This window comes from Danaus plexippus (genome assembly GCF_018135715.1).
Source record: "Danaus plexippus chromosome 9 unlocalized genomic scaffold, MEX_DaPlex mxdp_24, whole genome shotgun sequence".
NCBI lineage: Eukaryota > Metazoa > Arthropoda > Insecta > Lepidoptera > Nymphalidae > Danaus > Danaus plexippus.
The window spans coordinates 177,832-196,056 of NW_026869847.1; the positions used below are offsets into that span (position 1 = coordinate 177,832).

Here is an 18,225-nt window from a genome sequence, read left to right on the forward strand (position 1 = left end):
TTATTATTTTTATTGTATTATCTTTGAAACAATCAAACATTTTCAGTAAACACCATCGTTTTAAAATGTATAGAGTGTACCTTGTTTTTACTAGAACTTGATATTTAGAGAGTGTGGTCTCAAACAGCTATGTCTAGACAAATTTTAATATACAATAAATATTTGTGTTTGCATTTAAATGGAGTGCCTTATCAGTTAAAATAAATATCTTTCTTCTTACTGACTACTAAATCTTGTACTACGATAACAATGATTACATAGTCACATATTTTTTTTTACATTAGAATAAATATTAAAATTTTATGTCACATTTCACGCTTTATTAAATATTCTTACTTCATTCTCTACGAAAACATCGAGACTATTACGAGAAATCACAAAGAGATTTCCAACAAAAAGTATAGAAAAATGTTTTTGAGAATATCGTGAGACTCCACTTGTTTTTCCAAACGGAATAACATCTGTCGGCCGTCGATCACAGAGACTCGTCTATTTACAGAAGACGAATGAAATATTATATATTAAAACATTAAAAAAGCATTCTGTTATTGTTTATGAAGTAAACTCAAGATACTTATTTTCATAACTTGCATACAAATACTATTAAACTAAAGTGTGTCAAGTAAGTTCCTATATTATGTTTATAAGATATTAAGTCTAGACAAAGTTCTAAAAAAATGCCGAAAGACCAATCATAATTCACAGAAACGAAATTTTACTTCTTCGAACCTTAACATCGATCTGGTACTACTATTTCGTTTAATTTATACATAAAATACGAACAGTGCTGCTCACATGCACAAATATTATGAACATAAACACACACACACACACATGGAGAATGTATACTATAGAAAGTAAACCCAAATGAGGGATTTTATGACGTATGACGGCGTGATCTGTCGGAAATTCGGCCAATATAGAATCACCCATAAATATTCAGAGGATTCTTTGGAAATAGAACGCTGAGACATATTATATCGATTTTAGTTCGTGTCTGTTTCTCTTGTTTTTACATCGGTTATGACGAGGAGTTCACAGATATACATAAGTCATTTATATCTTTATGATAAAATACAAAAAAATATCGCTGATCACAAATTGTTAGATAATAATTAATAATATTATTTTCATAATGTCAAAATTAGTAACGAATGTATTACACGTGTGTTAATAAATAACTCGTGCTGTTGAAAATCAAAGGCGTGTATATTTGAGGGGTTTGATTATCAAATATTTAGATTGATAACTATTTGCCTGAGAGTTGGCTTTATACATTTTCCGCATAACAAGCTCTGCCCCGCGGGTGCGACTAGGATTAAAGAATCTATAATGGGATTTTCCTCGTTTCACATAAATCGCTTATGTTTGATATAAACCCGGAAACACTTTATTAAAAAAATACATTACCGACTCCTAAAAACTTTTTGAATCCTAGCTACTCTTAGTTACAACGTCAAGATATGTATATAAAAAAATTTTACATATTTTTCCCGACTTTCATTATATTATAGTACATTTTATTTAATTACTTATAAATTTGAACTACTTTAATAGTGTTTATGTCACACTTGTGTTTGATTTTAAAGATATATGTGCTATTTCAAGCAATAATAGAAAAAAAAAATTAAAATTTCCACACTTTTATTTATAGGAAAAAGTAACCTGTAACTTCAATTATAATTAAGTGAATTACTTTCGCAATATCAAACGTAAAGGTGAACAGTCAATATATTTCTATTTAGTAATTAAAATCTAGGTTAAATAAACAGTTTTTCTATTCCTCGCTCTCCATAGCAGTTTTTATTCATCATTCTTTGTTTAACCTCTTCTGATAATGACTCTTCTGCATCACGAGAATGATTAATTGCATGAGTTATATTTGTATCAAATATTTGTCTGAATTAGATTTATTCAATAACTGGAAATAATGGACCTGTAAATTGTAGATTATTTAATGTTATGAGTAATTATAGTTTACATTGTTTGCATAATTTAAAGTTCAAAAAACATTATAATTAATACCTAACACCTACCTCACACTCGCTCACGCAAACACATTTTCCCTTTTCAGTCATAAACACCATCGAGTAAAAATAATTTTCCAAATTATAAAGCGTTTCTAATTGAGTGTCTAGATGTAGAAGAGAGTTAGTTATAAGAAGGGACATTACTTACCCGAAACGTATTGAAAAACATAAATAATTCTGAATGTATTTAAATTAAAGAAAATCAAGAAACTATTTGTAAAGTTGCAAATTTACTGCAACTATTATTTTTCCATTAAACCTCTGTGAAAACTGTATAAACACATTCTTATTGTCTTTCTATTCTAGATACGTTGACGCAAGACAGTTAACTTTACCACGTTAATAAACTGAACATCTTCAGTTGTTTAAAATGTTTGTTCAGAACTTACGTGAACAGGACCACATGCATACATTTCGTAATATGCTATAGTATTTTGTAGCTCAATATACAAAGAAACCATTAATTTAGGAACCGGAAAGTGTCAGTTTAAAGTCTTAAATCTGAATAATATAAATCTTTTCTAACAAACCTTAGAAATCTAAAACCGAGATTAAAAAACAACAAAATATAAATGATAATTATATTATGTATATATAAATAAGAAACAGAAAAATAATATAATGTGATGTAAGAGATTTCTGTATGAGATATCGTAGGCGTGCTACGGCCTACGTGGACATTTCGTTGTACGTTGTACCTAGCCAGTAACCGCTAACGTTACAGTAGTAACAGTTGAGTCGTCAGTCGGCGCGGCGCGCTGCTAGCTTGTAGACGTGCGTCTCGTCCGAGAAGGGACTCTTAAACTTTGTTCGACTTCGTCGCTCGAGTAGACGGTACCAGACAGTCTCGTGTTTAAATTAAAGTTTATAGGAACTAGAACTTGGTGACAATTTTAAAATCACTTCAGTCACTTGAGGAATAAAATCTATGTAAGTTTTATAATATAAATCATATTTTTAATTTTAACAAACTTTCTTTTATAAGGTCATAAAGTAGCATTAATTTTCCTTATAATGAGAATTAATATAATTAAAGTAATAAATTAAGACCCTCGCGGATGTACCGTCGCCGCGGCCGGCGCGGTAAGTAGACTGAAGCCTCAAGTTTCGGTCGACGTCCTTTGAGTTTTTAATTAATACGTCCCACGATGACACATTTAACGCGTTCTTAAATTATTATTTCATGTCAAGTTATATTTACACCAAAATTAACTTACTGTTGAATTTCTTTTAGTAACCTAAAATATTTCTTAAATATTTTATTTCATTTCAGTACTTTTAACTTAAAATTAACTTATCATTAAAGTGTGTTTCTGTTTACAATATAGTTTTCATTTTTCATAATTTCTGTGAACAGTAATAAATGTTAAAAGATTTCAAAATCCAGCTCTCGTTTATTTTTTCTTACATACATTCATATTGTTCATCTTACTCGATATTTTTCATATTAATAATATACATTTTTATTTATTCATACATGAGTTATTGGGACGTATTACATTTTTAGCCTCCGATGCATAAAGAGGGGTGTTACAAGTTTGACAGCGATGACTGTTTGTCCGTGGCGTCGCAGGTTACAAACGAATTCATTGATTCCGATGTGGTTATTCATATGAAAGCCAATTTTTTCTGCGATGGTCTTAACTGTCTCGTTATTATCGATGTGATAGAATGAGAGTATCTGTGCTTTTCTATAATGATTTGAACATTTTTGGTCTATGACTACTTGATGAAATTCTTCACGGATGCTAATATAAGCATTAAATGACAATTATTGAGCAGTTAAAAAAAATACTATATAAAAATATGATTAAATGGGAAATGAAACAGTGCTACGTATATTAAAAAATAAAAAATATATACTTTAAAAATTTATAAAAATGACTTAATTTAAACAGAGTATTTTTTAAACGGTTGTTCCAAACAATCGATTATGCATATTAGTTGATTATATCCTTTGGATCCATTCATCAAATATAAATGATATAGTAATCTGTTTGTCCTTATTTTGGGCGCGAGGTCGGCAACGTACAAATACTGCTTGGAATAATACGAACGCTGAAAGACGTTCCGCCGCTACAACATTATTTGTGGCTGTTAAGAAATAGAATTGACGCTGATATCATAGACGATTGTATTTGTGAACCGACAATTAATATTACCGCTCTTAAAGAAACAACATTTCTTGTAAAATTATGTGAAAACTATATGTTGGTCACAGAAATTAAATGAGGATATTAAAAAGTCATGGTTAAGTATCATAAGCTACAGAGATCATTATTATTTTGCATATCAAAGTAACAAAAAATATTTTGATTCAGTTTGCAGTTAATGTGAGTGTGATACGTTGTCATAATTTTTCTTTTTGTATAGCAAATAAATTTACTGTCAATCAATTTACTATAGTGCTCTAAAAATGTTTTTGTTATATCCCTTTTTTGGGCTATATTTCATGCAAATAGAAAATATTCGCCACAACAAAAATAACGCTATTATTTATTGAAACGAATCGTTTTAATATATTTGTTGGTGTCGTCGAGAACTAAACGATGACCTCTCCGGAATGGGTTACTGTAGTGGGATCACATTTATTGTTGAGCTTTTTCAATTATTCTTTTTTGGGAGATTGATGAATAGTATCATAGATGAGAATAATAGTTTAGTTTTGAAAATATGTCAAGATTTTAAAAATTTACAGGGAAATAAATTCTGAGAATCCCATGACGTCACTGCCACGCCTAGCCTCACCTCAGCGGAGACTATGCAGCCCGCTGATATGGAAATATTGCATGCAATCATACAAATTGCTCAAACATAAATTACGTTCCTTTTTGCTTCCACGTCTATGGACGGTCGTATTCTGCGGGTCCCGACCTTCAACTCATTATTGAACACAAACTACTTGTAAATTCAGTCAGCATTCTCCAATTTGTCGCGATGATTAAAAACCTTTACCCATTTGTATATTTTTTCTACATTTTAAGAAAATTAAAACATAAATTGTAATAGTTGCCTCGTGAATTGTCTCACGCGATGCTGCATGCATTCTAATTAATAAAACACAAAATCTTAGATATCTTTTTGGGAAAACGATAATTTGATTCCTTTCTTGAATTAAATTGTCAGATACGACTAAAGGAAAATATTTAATGCTATTTCTGATATATTTTCCTTTACTTTACTTGTCTTTATAATAATTAAAGTTAAAGCGATTAATAAATTGTCCTACGTAAACATTTTGTTTTATAGAGTACGTTCAATATGAAATGATTTTAAGAGGAAATAGCTCTTACATTATTCAAAATTCTGGTTACACTGACTAGAAAATAATTATTCACAGTATTAGATACTAAAAATAAAAACAGCTTTGAACTAGAAATCATGTTATTGCATAATCGACACTATTTAATGTTACAATACAATTAACGAATTTATTTTGAAAGTTTGACTTTATGACTAAACGATATAATATTGATGAATGAATATCTGCTGTGAAGTGCAAACAAAATATATTTGATAAATTAACAAGTTGTTCTAACATGTTTAAAATTATTAGTTAATAACCAGAAGGCAGTATTTTCAAAAAATAACTTATATAGGTAATGAGCTACTAAAGAAAATAGAGAGGAGATTAAATAGAGGTAGTCTCTATTTAATCTCCTCTCGGAGGTATTATTTTTTTACTCGACTCCTTTACGAACCTGCCGGTGCCTTTAACTGTTACTTCTCTTATACGTATTATATATTTTTAAAATCTTTTTTTTATAAGATTTTTCTATATTGAGGACAACTCTTTCTAGTTATTACTTAGTATTATCAACTATTTTGGAATATAAAAATGTTGCATATATTTGCACTTGTCTTCAAAAAGTCTTACAAAAGATCATTTGGTTGGTTTGGATGATGTAATAGGTTTAAGATGCTTACTTATACTTGCTATATAACGACCAATCTAACAATGTTTTATTTTTCTGGATCTCTAAATTTGTTTTCTAAACAGATCCAAAGCATAAATATATGTATATTTACATATATCTCGTTTAATGAAATCGTTTTAGAAGGCTAGAACAAAACCATAAGACATTTTTAGACACAGCACTGTCAATCCGACATACATTAGTTGTCTGTGAAGCGACCCACATGTCGGGTTAGTGACCCCGCTAGATGGCGCCACCCGGCGATTAATTGATCTTCCACTTGACAGTTATATTCTACTAAACTATTCTAAGCCTATGAATTTAGCATAATTGGATTCCTACTTTATTGAGCACTGAATAACAAATTCGTTAACTCCAAACAATAATTACGTTTTAGTGTCAGGGGCTTCATTTCGTGTTCGACTTGAATTGGAAGCTATTTCAGCAAAATTAACCATTTTCATGTCTTGTAAATAAATATTTTAAGTTGATACTACCCATACTTTTTTCTGATTGCTAAAGGAAATTTTTGGTTAAGTGTTTTAATGTAAAACAACATGTTAATTAATATATAATGCCCGTTTACCACAGACTGCAAGCGAGTGCATATGTGCCATTGTGCTAAAGAAAATTGTGCAGAATACTAAAACAAGGCTATTAAAGCAAATCCAGTTAAAAACTAGTTTAAATCTAGAAAGATATCGTGTGAAAAAAACTCTATTTTATTATTTTTTGGCAACATTCAATAAAAATCTGTATTCGAAATCCAATTGACGTTCACATTAAGGTTGGCGTGATGAGGTTCAGAGACAGACGTCTGATGCATTGGTCCATCCAGGTGCGAAACAAACCATCTACATGAACTGGTGATGGAAGATGCTTTGAAAATGCAATAGCATCGCTAAAATATTATTGAACTACCAAAGCACTAATGATCGGTTCAAATTAATTATTACTATTATTTTTATGCAAAATTTATGTAAAATTATAATAAAAAAAAAAGAATTCTATAAAAGTCCTTGTGATCACGTTTATTGCAAAGTTATCAAATATTTTAAAATCATATAAACAGAGCTCCAATTAAGCCCGCAGTAAAACTAATCTGTAATGTATGCCACTTGTGCAAATCTCAGAAAGTACAGCGAGTTTACTCTGTCAATATTATATTAAACTATGTATTTAAATCCGTTCACTTCGCAATTAAAAATGTTATAATACTATAACGTTATTAAAAAAAATCATGTCAGATATCATTCGAAGATTCTTAGAGGATTCCTTACTATTTGTACACAACTTACAAAATGTTGTCTTAGTTAAATTACTTGCCCTATAAATAGCTGAAACTTACTTTGTGGTTGTGGTAATAACTATCTAGACAAAGGCTTGGTAAATTTAATTGCGCATTTAATTATCACAGCCACAATTTTAGGAAGCCAATAATTACCCGACCTGCATTTTGGAGGAATCAGACTTACACATACATTCAGTATGTCCATCAGAAGTAATTGATTTTCTAATCTCGGTTCAATACTGACGCTGTATTACCGTTCATTAATAAATATATCACCTTACAATGTCATTATCATTCGGAGCAATCGCCGACATTAATCAAACGATAGTTGTAATGAAACTCCAATAGTGAGACTCACTTCATTACCCCCATCCCCCTATCCCCCCCAATTCCCCCTTCATTTCTCCTTTTCCCTCCTCAACACCGCAACACGCAACTGACTCTGACACGTACTAATCTGGGAGACAAATATTTACCACGCAAACCTTTTTGATTGACTTTTGTTAACTCGATTCACGGTTTTATTAATAAAAATTACATTGAACCCGTTTGTATTCTTGTATCACAGTAAATTTGCGCGAATATTAATATGACGACATAAATTGAAAACTTATATAATAATTAAATATATAAAAAGTTGCCATAGTTTATGATAACATTTAGTAAAATTAAAAAATAAAACATTTTACGTACATTATATATATAATATGTATTAGAACCCACTTATACCGTAGGATAATTATCGTTTCATGTGACAAAATATTATTCGGGACCCATTAACTGAGACGTAATAATTAAACCTCGAAAGATATAGTTGTCTACTTTTTCTGTGAGGATTTAGTTTGAAACGACTTGAATATAACTTATGGAATATTTATGACCAAGAGAAGAATTAAGTTTGTTGAAAAAATATGAGCAAGTTTAACGAAAGATAATTGAACGGGGTGTTTTGCGAGACGATATAGTTATAGTTGTAGTTTTGACGCTTTAATTGGACGTTTTATTCCAGACCCTGAATTTTCATAAAAAAGATATTTTTTAACATTATTTGACTTAATTTTGAAAGATTAATACCGAGTTGAAAAAGTTTGAATTTGAAGAAGCGTAGGTCCCATAAAAATATGTTTTCGATATTTATTCCTTTCATTCCAAAGGATTCACAATAGCAACGGTCTCATTTGAAGGTGCCAAACCGAATTCCACGTCACCTAATTCAAAACACCGCCGCAGTTTTTACATTCGTGTCAACGAAGAAGAATCCTCGCCCTTGAACCGACATCTGAAAATTAGAAAATTAAATTAGTTATGAAGGTCTATTTATTGTGTTGTCTTTTACGTAATATTTTCATCGGGTTTATAAACTCTTGGAGTTTCGTGTCACATCTTTAATATATTTTCTTAGTGATATCATTTAATCATCACGGTAAAAAGTTCTCTCTGAAGTGTTCACAATTCATGTTTTACGCACGTTTTGACAGGTCTATTGTATAAAATAATGGTGCTTTTGAAGGACTAATTTATTCATATATATTTCCATTCAATTCACGTTCGAACATAATTGATAAATTTTTCTTCTTTCCATTACTTTAATATGTGCTGTGTGCCTACCTTTATTGAATATAAGGACCATTCACAAAGAACAGATTAACGAGAATTCATACATATTTCATAGCAAGAGTATTTAAACATAGATAGTGAAATAACTCTTATGACGTGAATAAACCAAATAAAATTTACATTTGTATTCCACTTATTTGAGTGCTGTTTTAAAAATATAGATTTGTTGCTATGTTGTGAATGGAGCGCATATATATATAGTCTGTTTACTTGAAAGGTTGAAAAGATAAAAACAATAAAGTTTAAGTGAATTTGAGTGTTGAAGTGCACGGTTCCTTTATACAGCCAATGCTCTTAGTATACATTAGCGGAGTGGTGCAGGCAAATAAACTCTTCTAATTTCATTGCTCGCATTTAACAAATACAACGTTTTCAAAGCGTGTTGTCTGCTCACGTTACTCGACTCACAACAACAACAACAGCAATATGTATATTACTGAATAATGCGTAAACGACAATTGGAAACCAAAAGGATAAATCACAAACAGAAGCAAATACTAGAAATGAAATAATATTAAATACTTAAACAATCTGAATTTATTCTGAAGACTCATTACAGAACTATTTATTAGAACTATTTATTAGAACAGCATCATCAGCAACCTATCGGTGCCCACTGCTGAGAAAAGGCGTTTTCTCACATAAAGAAGATTAGAGCATTACTCACCAGGCTTGCTCGAGGCGGATTGGCAATTTCAAACTTATAAATTGAAATTATAAGTCCACGTTTCCTCACAATATTTTTCCTTCACCCCCAGATTGTTACTTGCCAGGTTTCCAGCTTGCACCCTCCTGAAAGGCCGGCCTTTTACCTCTAGGCCACCACGTCGTCAATAGAGTTTACAATCCGCTTTTGAATTGTGTATTCTTACCAATATTGTTGATTCAAAAGTAAATGTGGAACAAAAAGAATGATAAAAAAGAGTAATTATGGAACTTGTAGTTGCTGATTCGAGATGTAAAAGTTGAACCGCTCACGATACGAACATATATTATTATTGATAGAGGATTTATTAAACATGTATATATAAAGACAACATCCTTATTTGGATGAAACACTATTCCACTCTGATATGAACTCGCCTTGAACGAAATGATTTCTCGATATGACTAGAAAAAAATTCAAAGACTGTTATCGGGATAATAAGCCAAGGTTAACCCGCTTATAAGATTTAGAAATATGACTTCAGATATATTATACATTGAAGTGTTCCCGTGTTTTCTGTTATCTCTGAATACACGTGGCTTTTATCTATTTTACTAAATTGCTATGTAGTAAATATTTAGTTACATGGAAGATAGAGGACATGACTTTTCATGAAAACATACTATTTAATCCAACCTCAGCAATGATCCCATAAAAAACATTGAAAATCATAAAGAAAACGATTAGGAATCTGGTTTTTATAGGTAATTAATTTGTGAAAGATCACCTTTCATTACATTATACTCTTTTCTTTTGTTTTTGGTAATAAATAGAAGTTAATAATCGTAAAGATTACGCTGACGAAGCTTTATTGCGACGTTTTTAGAGATATGAAAGGAAAAGTGTTTGTATATTTTATATTTTATAATGCACACAGAAACCATCTTCCCTTGCGAATTAAAATAATTAACTTTGAATTCACTGTCATTGAGAGAAAGCATAAAAATTTAAAAGCAACAGCGAATCTCCTTATATCTTATTAAAAGGCAGTACAAAAAGAATTCTACAAACGGAAAACCCTTTTTCGTTGTGTTTTTTTAAGATAACGAGAACGCTTTTTCTTAACTTCGGTTTAACTGAGCGTGCTTGACTCGTTTATCATTAATTCAAAAATTGTCCACATTGTTTTTTGAAATAATCTTGTTTGTTTAATTTTCACTTGTTTTTTAATAAATATCAAAGCCAACATTTAAAATAAAACTTTAATTAACTTTACAAATTTTAACATAAACAAAATATAATTATTACACTTCGATGTTCTTTAAATGATAACTATCAGTATAATTTTACGTTGGGGATTTGAATTAATTTGAAGTAAGAATCTCTATAAAAATAGGAAACCTAAAAACCTATTTCTTTTACTGCGTATAAGACGGTGCTCTGGAAGTATTTAAGTAATTTTGGCTAGCTATAGAGGAGGTCGTCATCGTAGCGAGAGCCTATCATAATATTGTGATGGTTTATCTCAGCATTGCAATTTCGTTTTAAAGGTAAGGCTTTTAAAATTTATTAGTTGCCTATAATAAAGTTGTTTTTTTTTATGAAATCTCACTAAAATTTTATATACAAAAATATTGTATTATATTCATTAAATTTACAGCCAACTTAGACGTGTATATTTTTATATACATAACGTATGAATGAAGCATTATGAGAGGATTGATTATAAGTATATTGTATCGAGTCACAAAAAAATGCAAACAGAACAAAGGTAAATACCTCACTGTGTGATAAGTTAATTAAAAAAAGATATTTAAAGCATAGTATATATGAACAACAAATGATATTAATTTGGATAAAAGCAGTTTTTTTATTTTCATATGAATTATTTTACATTAACTGAAAATTGATAAAATAATTCCATTTCTGGCTTCCTATTGTTCTTTAACATTTTATTAATTAATATTGTGAAAGTGCTATTAATATCATATGTAAGGTTAAAAAATATCAATACATTCAAAAAGATATGATTTTTTTTGTCTACACATAACATTATTTAAGGCGTTTCTGGAATAAAACAAAAAGCTCACCCAATCACTTCGCATATTGTGGTCGTCGAGGGTCCGAGAGCATTTATCAACGTCACCACTAATACATCCGAAGACGGTTGTGTTTTGCCACATTATACTCTGATGAACATCGGATAGGATATTGAAGCTTCCCATAATATTGGTAATTGAAAATCAACATACATGTCGAATATAATCTGTCGCTTAAAACAATACGCAAATAGTTAATTTGTTCAGTCCTAATTAGTAAAATTTTAATTATATTGAACATATAGAGCTTTAAGTAGAGTATAAAATAGTTATCGGTACAATTACAGAAGTGGCTATTATCTAATCATACCATTACGTGATAACAAGTCATTACTTACATAAGCGCGGCCCATCGGCTTTGTCACAACCATCTACCATGGTCTACATTGTAAATACTTTGTGTTAGAACTAGAGCCGTTTACGGCTTCCGCTGGTTCCATTGTTACAGCAAGATATCGAGTTGAATAGATTCTTGTTGAATGAGTCTCGACAACAGTTTTTTTAGTCTTACTTATTTGACCCATTTGCGAACTTAAAGAAAAGTATTACTCCGTAAAACTATTACAAAAGACTGAGGGGATCCAATCTTTAAGCTCTGAATTTGACGCAAATAGCTACAAAGAGTCGATGAAGATCAAAACTATGATGAAAATAAATGAGACAACAGGTTATAATGTAACTCTAATACAAAGGTTTCCATATATTTTTACTATAAAATATTTATTATGACTAGCTTTTTATTCGCCTAACCATGTTATATCTGTGGATTTGTATTTTGTTTGAATTGGTTTAAATGTATGTTTTTGTTTGATACCTCAGAGTGATTTTTCTGACCCTTCAAACATCTAAAGATTGCGAGTTTAATTACAGTATATAAAGATTATAGACAGGCTGTACATGTATGTAAAATAAATACTTACAATTTCAAAAATATTATGACGGTATTAGGAAATGAAATGAAAGTTTGTTTGATCAATATTTTCACCCTGCCGAATACAAATCAGATTACAAAATGTTTGTTAATGAAAGGCAGAGTTAATATCTCAAGCTGAGTCCCCAAGGTGTCCCAATAAATGAACATAAGTTTCATTCTGCAAATCCACGTGCGTACTAATATTGTAAGACTGCTCTATTTGCAGAGGTTATTTGTATGGCTTTCCAAATTAATTCCAAGAAGGCCTCAATAAGAAGACAGTCCTGTTTAGACAAGTCTATTTAGATTAAAACGAATCTGTGGTTAATGCAATCGGGTTAAATAACAGCTTTCTCGTTGCCGGACTTATTTAAGATATTATCTTGCGAAATACCTTTTAATATATAATCCAACAAGCAAACATCGAACGTGTTTTTGATCATAATGTTCATGTAAAGCAAATTGTCAATGTGTTATGTTTACGTGATTATACTATCGCTGTTTAACATTTATGACTCCATTAATACAATTCCAGGTAACAATTAAATTATTTAAAAGGCGGGGCCGGTGAAAGATTAAAAGAAACTGAATATATTTCACAAACAATTTCAGCAATTGAACTATTTAATTATTTAAAATACACCATACAAAATATGATTAACTCTGAAAATTTTGTTTAACAACATTTTACCAGAAATGTTTATTGCAATGATTATTTGAAAGCACTTTTCGAAATTATTACAATATTATATTGAAATCAACTTTCAATAGCTTTCCAATATTCTTCCGATTTTCAAGAATTTAATAAAGACTTTATATAAAATACATTCCGTTGCCGCATCTGGCTCTGGTGTTGCTTCAGAAACGAATAAGAACTTACACTCGTAAGACGACATCGACAGTACGGCAACCTCTCTCGTCAGAATGGAGTAATAATATATTTTTATGGCCTTATTAAAATCCGTCACAAAATTTTATCTCAATAGGACAAAATAAAACCATGTTAAAATGCATATCGCGTCCATGAATTGGCATTCGGAGGTATGTTACCGAATGTGATTTTCGACGAAAACGATGAAAAGTGCAAAGTTGGCTTCAATTCAAGCATTTACATTCTGGCTTCAAAAGATTCGAAACAGATTCGATTCCGTGCAGTGACGGCCGTCTGCTCTGAAGATATCTACTGAAGGAATTGTTTGAGTTATAGAGCGAATGTGAGCAAACGACTTGAACCGAATTATCATTGTTTTATGAACGCAAACACTCAAGAGCAAACATAATAAGTTCTGAGACTTTAACATAACACGTTTATGGGTTTTCTAGACAAGATGAGACCTGATTAATTTTTTAGTCTGATAAGATCCCCTTCAAAATAAGTGCACTAACTTCATAATGTGACTTAATACAATAAAGTTTTTATAGACTTATTACTTTATACATAAGCCTACTTACATTTATTTGTGAGTGTATTTTTATTACTGGGCTACTGATAAGGCCTGGTGTTCTAAATTGAAATTCAATTCTTTTTCCACGGATCAATTTCAGTTGTATTTGTCGGGATATAATAAGAAAATGAAATAGAGAATTTCTTTAATCAAGACGGAGCGAGGAAAGATCGAGTGCGATGTCTGATCGCGTCTTGTATTTGTACTTGTAATTGCGCTCTTATCGTGCAATCTAGAAGCGGGGCAAATAACGTTTTAGGTCAGCGATAGTTTAATTAGTTAAATAGGTTACTTTAATGAGATGACTTTTAGTTATCTTTTTATATAAACAGTGTATTGGTATTAATTTTAAGTATAACGTAATGGTAAAAAAATAATATCAGGTTTTTTTGAGGCTCGAAATATTTTTTTCTGTAATTATTCTATGCCATCAGAACAATTGAACATTACGTAAAATTGTTTAACAAACATTTCTATATTCGTTCAACGTTTTCAGTCGCTCTCCTAAAATAACGCAGACTGGTCAGTTTCTATTTCCAGAAAGTCATTTCTCAACCGAAATAATCTTTTGACACTATTTTTAATTATTTATCACGGATATGACTTCAGATTATTTCCTTAACTTGCAAATAATATTGTGACTCGAAAAGCATTGGTGAAAACTTCACAAAAAAATGTCCATACGTACAATTAGAAATTCAGTTTGTATTATTTGAAATAAAATATTGTTTAAACAACCTTGCAGTGAGGAAATCACATTTATTACTTAAAATATGGCAATCTTCCGTGGGGTTTAGTTTCGTTGGGCTCGAAAAGACATTCTATGTGAATAAACTCTTTCCCGATGGAAGGAAATGCCCATCGTTACTGATTATTGTGATGCACGTAATGAATATAATTTCATATATTTAAATGAATTCAACAAATGCTTTTAATTATTAAAGAATATTAATAAAATTTTGTCACCGTATAAAATTATTACACCCAAAAAAGTCTAACAAATCTATGTTATCCAATGTCTAGAGTGAAAATTAAAATGTGACATGAAATATCTGTCGCAGACGAAGTGTTCACTAGATAATGATTTTGTAAAAAAAATATAAGTTGATTAGAAAATTTAACTACACCAGGAACACCTTTATGGAGCTTATGTTATAACAATTGAGGCCATTTCTATTCTCGATGAATAAAATAATGCTAGAGCATTGAAAGATGCTCCTACAGAACTTATCACACTTCTACATTAAACGCTACGTAACAATAAACATGGAATAAAATATGGACAGTCAAAATATAAAGTCTGACTTTTATTAAAAGCAAGCTATGATCTTGTGAGCAATTTTTTTTTTTTTTTGTATATCTTTCTTTTAAGTTTTTTAATAAAGGAGATCTAATATCATTAAGGCTATAATTTGATTTCTTGTAGTATGTATTTATAAAACAAATTTTAATAAATCACTATTCCTAAATATTGTTTTGAAAAGAATCTACAAATTATAATAATAAATGTGCTACTTGTGGTAAAAAGTGTAACGTTTTGAAACATTTTTGCTCATTCTTTATTCACAGTTGCCGACGAAGCATACTATAATGAATTCAGCGACTTACATAATAATGAATAAGACATGAGCTCCAAGTAGCGACTGATTGTCGTCTTGTTTGACTCAACAATAACAGTCCTGAGCCATTGTACACTTCTCACTCTTAATTAATACAAAACTTCGACTCTTCACAATGGATACGTGTTCATTCATACATTACATGATATTTATGGATAATTTCACATCATTTTATAAGAATAAGCATAGTCTGTAATGTCCGTGTATTGAGAGACGGTTGGTGCGGCACATACACCTGCGACTCAGGCGTGCCTATTGTTTATATTATCGCTAATTGTATTTCATGAAAACTATCTTTGATTTATTATTATTATTTATCTTAATCTTAATCAGAAGTGAAATTTTAGGTTTGAAGAGTAAAAAATATGCAAATAATTAAATGAAATATTTTATATATAGTAACAGATTATTTTTTACTATTGCGTGATACCAAATCATTTAAGGCCGTGGTGAAAATCCGACAAAGTAAGCGTACGGAGTTTTTATTTCGCACAATAAAGATCCGATGCCTTTGTTTCGGGCTTTTAGGTTAATTATTACTTTACTGGGAACGTAGCATGACTAGGGGTTCTGATGGTTTTTCATATATTTTTGGTAAATATGAGAGGCTCACGTGCGATTGTTACAGCTTATGCGGAAAATCCTGTAAATATTTAGCGATAAAATCGATGGAGCTAATCCAGCGCGAGATTCGTTGGAGCAAACACGAACGAAATGAACTGCTAATGGCTTTGAGATGAAAGAGCCAAATGTTGGGGCAAATGTTTGTGAATTCACACCAACAGTAACAAGTATATCCCTTACTGTTTGTCTATATTAAACGTTGAATGTTACTTGGAATAAATACACATACGGAGCGAATTGATATTTCAAACAGGCTTTGATCCCCGACGTTGCTCGTTTTAATGGATTATTGACATTTTATACTGGTATCATAATTTTTTTTTAATGAAAAATTAAACATCTTATAAGAGTGCAAATGGTTTACTATTTTATGTGTTCATATACTGGAAATTTATCGCTTGCTAAAATGTAAAAATTGATTTCTTGCATTATTTAAGAAGTTTCGTTGTATTTAAATTAAATCTGAAATAATCTCACAACATCTGTATATATTCTTATGGTTAATGTACATATCCTGATAATTAAATTTATTTGAAAGTGAAATGACATCTGAAATTTATTGCTTGATTCATTCAAACCAGAGAGTTATAAGTCTTTTTATAGTAATGATCATGGATCCATGGTGATCTAATGGTGATCATTACTTTAAAAATGAGTGTCGTACTCATTATGACGAGGGAGAGAATTTAATAGAAACATTAAAATGTTGAGAGTAAATTACACGTTGGTTGTGCCAACACGAAACAACTAAATTAAGAAAATCATTCGGGTGATAGTAACATGTTTTCATAAAGCACAGTAACTAATTCTTCTATTTAATTGTTGGTTCCTCAATAAATAAATACTAATTGAGCTAGTTAATGATCTATCTAATACTAATAAATCAATTTAATTAAATAAGTTTTTTTTGTCAAATTATACTTTTTTGCACATCATTAATTTTGGATCAATAATTATGAATTATACACAAAACTGGAAACAAAAGCTATAATATAAAATTAAAGCCTAAAGTTCAACTCGGAAGTGCCGAGTGTGTCGTGAAGTTGCCTTATGAATGACTTGTGCAAGCCTGAAAAAACATAGCTTATATGAACCTATATATGTATATATTCATATCAATCTAAAAGATTGAATAAGATGAGACGAAACCTCTTAGCATTTAATGGATTCACCGTGCGGGTGCCGGGGCGATCGCGTTGCAGGGAGATGAGCTTCAACATTGCCTAGGACTTGCGACACAGGTGTAGGTTTACGGGGCCCCTATCTTTATTCGCGTTAAACGATAACCTCCACCGTCCAAGCTCCTCTCTCTACCTAACCAAATTTGAAAAGAACTTACTAGGGCTGCCTTCCAAGTACATTCAAAGAATGAATGGATATTAGTTCTGGACAGGCCCAAGTCTTTTAGGGAGAAATTTTGCCGTTATACCTCTTGCTCCCACTTCTACCACGCAGAATTCCATGACGAACCAATTTTGAGTGAGTTCCTTCGTGAGCTCGTAATATTTATTGACCTTGAAGGCGTGGTCTTTGGGGATGTTGGTCTCCCAAGGAACCGTGAGCTCTATAATCAGAACGCGCTTTAAAATCGCGAACACATAAATATGTCTGGTCTGGAGGCCTGTATTGTTGTCATGGTTATGGTGTTTAAAGTAAGAAATTAAGCAGACAGCAATTGCAAAATACGTAACTGCTTTAATTATAAAATATATACTAACATAAATATTTATATAGATGCATGAGTTGAGAAATTAAGTTATTAGACAAAAACTGCCAGTCGATTTCATACAATTCTTTAGTTTGATCCATACATATACTGTTTCTTATACAATTTGTACAGTACTTTACAATTCACAAACTCAGCTTGTATAAGTAATTTTTAAACAAGAACATTTCAAACAAATAAATCTATTTGTTTGTTTCTCCGCGTCGAAGACAAATACTTTTGAATCGCTAAGGAGCTGGAATAAATCGCTGAAATCGAGATCTCTCAATTTCACTTCTTAGTAACTGGGGCTGCGTCA

At 30.8% G+C, this 18,225-nt stretch overlaps 1 protein-coding gene across 1 annotated transcript in view; it reads left to right on the plus strand.

Moving 5' to 3' along the window:
- The first annotated feature begins 2,775 nt into the window (after positions 1-2,775).
- The window catches only part of LOC116767355 (somatostatin receptor type 2-like), a 54,160-nt gene continuing 38,710 nt past the window's right edge, over positions 2,776-18,225 (plus strand). Inside the window, exon 1 of the mRNA XM_032657639.2 lies at positions 2,776-2,960. The gene's annotated coding sequence lies outside the window, so the exon portion shown is untranslated. The remainder of the gene's footprint in view (positions 2,961-18,225) is intronic.